The sequence below is a fragment of the Medicago sativa genome, chromosome 3 (assembly GCF_051527215.1).
Source record: "Medicago sativa cultivar Bolivia chromosome 3, Bolivia_mono, whole genome shotgun sequence".
Lineage (NCBI taxonomy): Eukaryota > Viridiplantae > Streptophyta > Magnoliopsida > Fabales > Fabaceae > Medicago > Medicago sativa.
In genome coordinates, this window is record NC_140751.1 from 32015410 (window position 1) to 32021756 (window position 6347).

The 6347-nt window shown below is 39.6% G+C and overlaps 1 non-coding gene across 1 annotated transcript; it reads left to right on the forward strand.

Moving 5' to 3' along the window:
- The first annotated feature begins 494 nt into the window (after window positions 1-494).
- Window positions 495-601, forward strand: LOC146937178 (small nucleolar RNA R71). Its single transcript, XR_015033767.1, has one exon. It is a non-coding gene; the product is annotated as a small nucleolar RNA R71 (small nucleolar RNA).
- The last annotated feature ends 5746 nt before the right edge of the window (window positions 602-6347 follow it).

Genomic DNA, 6347 nt, shown 5'->3' on the forward strand with positions numbered 1-6347 from the left:
GAGGAGGAGTGAGCATCTGAGAGTTCAAAGCATTGTTATTTGAGTAGCTTAGATTTGGATGCTTATTAATGCCTGAATTGTAGTATTGATTCTGCCTTTGATATCCTCCCATGAAGTTAGCTTCTTCACTTGATCCTTCCGGAACACATTCACCGTTGGGATGTTCTTCACCACATAAGTCACATTTGATTGCAGCCACTTGTTGTTGCTTATGAGCCAAAGTGAAGCCTTGAAACTCCTTAGTTAGAGCTTCGATTTGTTTGTTCATAGCTGCTTGGTTAGCAAGGATAGCAGTTTGTTCACTCACCCCAAACACTCCTCTTTCCTTCTTCTTAGCTTCAGCACGATACTCATTTCCAGCCATGTTTTCTATCAAAGCTTGGACTTCATGATCAGTTTTGCTCTTGAGACTACCTCCCGCGGAAGCATCTAAGAACATTCGAGTGTTTGGTGTTACCCCCTCAGTGAAGATTTGGAGGTATTGCTTCTCGGTGAACTCATGATTAGGGCATCTCTTGAGAAGCAAATTGAATCGCTCCCAAGCATCATACAATGATTCACCTTCTCCTTGCTTGAAGTTAGAGATCTCCATCTTCTTGTCCCAATACTTAGACATAGGGAAGTATTTCTCCAAGAACTTCAGCTCTAACTCTTCCCATGTTTGGACAGTCCCGTTTGGAATTGTTAGCAACCAATCTTTTGCTCTTCCCGTCAAGGTGAAAGGAAATAGCCTTAGCTTCTTTTGTGCTTCAGTCACGGTGGCTGGTTGCACACAAAACTCACAGGTTTCAGCAAAACGGCTCAAGTGTTCATGAGGACTCATAGCTTCAGTCCCATCGAATTGCTTGTCCCTCAAACCATTGAGGACAGTTGTCTTGATGTCGAACGCTACGGGGTTAGTTGGTTGAAAAGTGTGGGTCAGTTGACCGCGATGAGTGGCTAACCCGTAGTCTCCAAGCTTAGGTCTTGGTGGTACAACTCCTTCTCCTTCCATCGTTGCAGATTTAGGAGAAGAGATTGTTTCAGATTCACTTGAGAGTTGCCCCGGTACTTGTTCTCGAACACCCGGTGGAACGGATTGAGCTAACCTTTGCGATCGGACAGCTTTCCGAAGTGCTCTAGCAGTCCTTTCAATTTCCGGATCGTATTCTAGGTCGTCTGAGCTCTGTTTACCTCGCATAAACAGCAAAATACCTTAGTAGCACTGCACAACGCAAAGTAATCAAGTGAATATGAAAACAGAAAAATAAAAAATAAAAAAACAGAAAATTAAATTGCAAAAACCCTAAATTATAACGTAATTGCCTTGTTGAAATAATTCAACAGTCCCCGGCAACGGCGCCAAAAACTTGATAGATCTCTGGCAAGTGCACCAATAACTATCGAAGTAGTAAAAATATCGTTCCCACGAGGACTGTTTTTAACTTCAATTATTCAATTTCGTTATAAAAGTAGGATGTATAAAAGTTTATTTTGTTTTGCCACTAGGCAGTAGATTTGGTTTGATTTTAAGAAATCAAATAAAAAAGTAAAGATTTGATTAAGAAAATAGGAGAGAGATGAGATCAGGTCTTCGAATCCTCTATGTTTCCCCTAATTGGTTACTGCACCTATTATTACTAATGATTCTCTAATTTCACGATAGTTAACAAATTAGCCCTAATCAATCCCTTGAGTTAGGACCCTCTTTTTAAACTACAGCCCCTAATTCCTTAGGTGGTCTAATAATCATCAAAGGTTTAAGCACGTTAACCTAATATCACTAACAAACGATTATCCATTCCTAGACTAACCATGTTTATTAGAACAATTCAATTTAGGTCTAAGTCGAAAGCTATGGTCAGTAGTCATTCGATCTCACAAAATCATGTTTATATTTGATCAGGATATAAAAAGCAGTAAGAACAATTGAATTGAATGAAAACTAGAATATCATTAATAAGTAATAGAGTTTCACAGCAACATATGATCAATTAGGGTTACATAGGTTCATCTCCGACCTAATCTCTAAGAGATTTAGCTACTCATAATTGAGTTTACAAATAGCATAATCAATGAAAGAATTAAAACATACATAAACTGGGTTAGAGATGATGAAATCCTCTCCGCTGCAGCCTTCTGGGTGTTAAAATCGCACTTTCGTTCTCCAAAATCGTAACCCTTGTTCTTCAGATTGAGTGCAGTATTTATAGAAGTCATGGGCCTGACCCATCAAAATCGCGCCGCGCCTTGTTAATTGGCGTGCCGCGATTTCCCCTTTACAGGAAGTGTGTATTTTTGCTTCAAAAATCGCAGCACGGCTTGAAATTGGCGTGGCGCGATTTCCTTCGAACAGACTTCAAATTTTAAGCTTTTTGCACTCCAGAACAGTGTAAATTGCATGAGAACTCTATCAAAATGTCACAATAAGTCCCTAATATTAGCAGCCAATTCGGCACAGAGCTGAGCATTTTCCTCTTCAAAGTTAGCCATGTTTCTTCTCCTGTATAATCTTGTTTGATGAACTCTATCTGGTTGGTAAACTTTACGAACACGAGCCACTTTTCAGACTGCGGCAGAATAACCAGGAGGCAATGAGCACGAGAGAAGTCTTTTGTGACCAATGAATGCATATGATGCATGAGATGTGTTAATTCATATGCAAAAAGACTCTTTTTTGTGTTATCGAAGGGTTTTTAGACAAATTAGAAATTTGTAAACATTACTAAACAAACTGAAACATCAAAACCAGACAAAACAAGCAAACATCATAGAGTCTTACAAGATAATTCCCTTTGAAATACTAAGCCAATGGATAGACTTTGAAATGTAAAACAACAATAACAACTGGAAATAGAAGTCCTCAAGCATAGGAAGTGGAAGCATCATCCTCAGACTCAGACTCATAGCTGCAGTATCGGGCATAGAAGTTACGGCCCCGCTGGCCCTCTTGGAGTCTCTCATAAGCAACCTATCCTTTTCTTCAATTTCTTTCCTAGCTTTAGCCAACTCTTTATTTAGTGTCAAGACCTCATGAGTCTTCTGCTCATCCTTTCCATCCAAAGTCATGATCAAGGTCTCAGCCTCATAGTATCTAGTCCTCCACTGATGCTTCTCTCGGCTCTCCATAGCTAGATGCTCCTGATACTTCTCCTGAGTAGGTGGTAATAGAGGCAAAGGCATGGTTGGAATAGCTACAGACACATATCTCATAGCGGGGTAAGGCATACCAATCTTCTCAGCTTGGTTTATCACCCACTGCGTATAGGCCTCATGAGCAACACCGGACCTTACACCCATATGCTTCACCTCTTTCTTCCGAAGCTTGGACCAAGCCTCTATGAAATCCTCTCTTATTCCTGTGGGAGCATTCGAATAGTGGAAGAAGTAAGGAGATGTAGCAAGATTGATGGGCTTTTCTTTCATCGGGAAACCAAATTGTCGCAAGGCGAGCTCCGGGTTATAGTTGATTCCACCCCGGGTACCAAGAAGAGGTACATTAAGAAACTTCCCTCCACCAAAGATGATTTCCTTGACTCTAGAAGCTGGAGTGAGCCAAACCACCTCATTAGGGGTGAGAGCCATGATCCTCTGTGAAATAGACCAATTCTCTGGATTATCATGAAAAGATTTCGGAAGGTGCGAAATAAACCACCTATAGAGAAGAGGTACACAGCAAAGAATGTATCCACGACCCTTGCTGGATCGATCGTGAATAGCATGGTATGTGTCAGCTAGCAAAGTAGGAACCGGATTCTTGGAGTGGAAGATCATGATAGCATTCATGTCCACGAAGTCATCAAGACTTGGAAAGAGGATAAGCCCATAGATGAGTAGTGCAAGAATAGCCTCGAGAGTGTCCTGACAAGTGGTCTTGAGGTTAGCTTTCTCAAGTAGATACTTCGAAGTGAACCCTCGGATGTGAGCCGTAGTGACAAGATTCTTGGAGACATCGGTGGTCTTGAGATGGAGATCCTTAGCAATAACCAATGGAGTAGGAGGATTCTCAAGTCCCGCGAAGGGTACCCCCTTAGCAATAGATAAACCCATCAAGCAAGAATAAGCCTCTAGAGTAGGCACCAACTGAAAGTCAGGAAAAGTAAAGCACCGATACTCCCGATCATAGAATTGCACTAGAGTGTGCACAAGCTTCTCATCTACATTAGTCTGGAGAATAGTAAGTAAAGCCCAGTAACGATGTCGAAAACCAGTCGGATCCTCGATCTTGAGTGCCAAATCTCTCAAACTAGCCAAATCCACTTCCTTGAACTTGTAGGACTTAGTCTTCCCCATTCCTACAATGTTTACAAATTCAATTTGTCTAAGCCCTTTGATAACAATGCATGGAAAAAGTTTATGCATGTATGCATGTATGCATGTATGCATGATTATGTTCAAGTTCGGAGAAAACATGGTGGGTTGAAATTCAAAGTCGAGGAGTCATGGGTGGACACAGTGTCCGGTGAATCTAGGGCTTTGGATAATAGTAACCGGGTTCTAAAAAGGTTCCCAAGTTGCAACCTCTCCGACGTATAACATGATGTCACGAGACAAACACTCGCTCCATGATTATCCGTAAGAAGGTCTAACTTGAGTGTAGTATCGCGTGACGACTAAAATTCGAGACAACACTCGGTTTAGCCTCCGCACTACATCCTAGAAAATGGCCATGGATGGGTTTGGTTATCTACGGTTCATAACGTCATATAACAATTAGAAGTAAAGTGCCTAAAGGCGACAACACGCGCCGACAACATCACCCCCCAAAATGCCTCAGCTATGTGGGACTGATCGCATAATCCAAAACACGAGGCAACCCCCAGAATGAATTGTCGATTATATCCCTCCTAAATCCTAAGTTCACTCAGCCCGGGTGCAGGACTTTTGATATTCTCACCCCACACGTTTGCAAGAATTTAAACATTTATTCACATAAGGAAGCAAGTAAAAGAAATAAGTAAAAAAAGAGCGCAAGCGTGGAAATAAGGACTAGGCGTTACTCTCGAATCTCCCCAGTGAAGTCGCCAGCTGTTTTATCTTGGTTTTCGGGTGTCAAACATTGATTACGTTTGAACCTTTTTAATCGGTGATATCTCATTTTTTATTGGGAAGGGAAAAAATAAGCAAAACCCTTGAGAATCGAGGTTCGGGAGTTGTTTTCGCTAAGGGAAGGTGTTAGGCACCCATAACGACTATAGTAACCTATAGGAACCATCTTTACTTTCTACGCGCGCGCTTTATTTTTAAATGCTATTTGGAAAATGACATTTACACCTAAGAGTTTACTAAGTGAAGAATTGGAGGGAGAAGATGTTTGGATTTTTATTTTATTTGAATTGAAGGAATATTGTTCCTTGCCTACGTACCCTTTTAAGGGATCAAATCCACCGTAGTTCTCTTCCAAAAAATGTTTTTGTTTTTGTTGATTGATTTTAAGTTTGAAAATTGGAGTTTTGAAGAATGAGAGAGAGAGGCCTCAAGGGCATGAGATTGTGAAATTGTGAGGTTTGATTAGTGATTTTGGAAAAAAGAGTCAAGTATGATTAATTTTCATTGAAATTTTATTAAGAAAATAAAAGAGAAAATCAATGGGATTTTGGATCCCAAGGTTTATTGTGAAAATGATTTGAGTGATGTTGTTCAAGTCGTTTTTGGAAAATGATTTTCCTAAGTGTAAAGCCTAAGCATTCATCTAAACATTCAATCCTAAACATACATCTAAACATGCATATCCTAGCCATACATCTAAAGTATATGTGATGTGTGTGCATGTGTCGGTGCTTGTGTCGGTGTACATCATTAGAGTCCATTGTCCTTTACATAATTGGCCTAGATACATTCTATGGTCTTGCAAGAATTTTAAAGGCATAAAGTAAAATACAAGAGCTCCTAGGTGTTACATTCTAATTTTTGCATGAATTTGAAAGTGTAAGAAATAAAAGAATGAGAATGTGAGATGGAGAATGAAATGCTCATGATGTATGAAACATGAAGTAGAGTGGTTAGTGAAAATAAGGCATAAAATGATAGAAAGATAGGCAAGGAAATACTAAACAGTGAATAGTAAAAAAAATGACAAGAATAAAGTGTTAAAATGTAGTAAAAAATTCACCATAACCTCTCAATAAGTACATGACCTATAATTCTCCTATCATAAGCAATTTTTCAAAGACTTCATTGTATTATGAGTGTGAGAATTATAGAGCATATTCAAGTCAAAGATCATGACATATTTTTAGGTACACTTAGCACTTTATTTTCACACACACACATTTACATGACTTGTAAAACAAGAAACTAATTACACATATTCACATGCAGCAAGAAACACATACAAACAGTAGCTAAAACTTCACAAAATCATATGG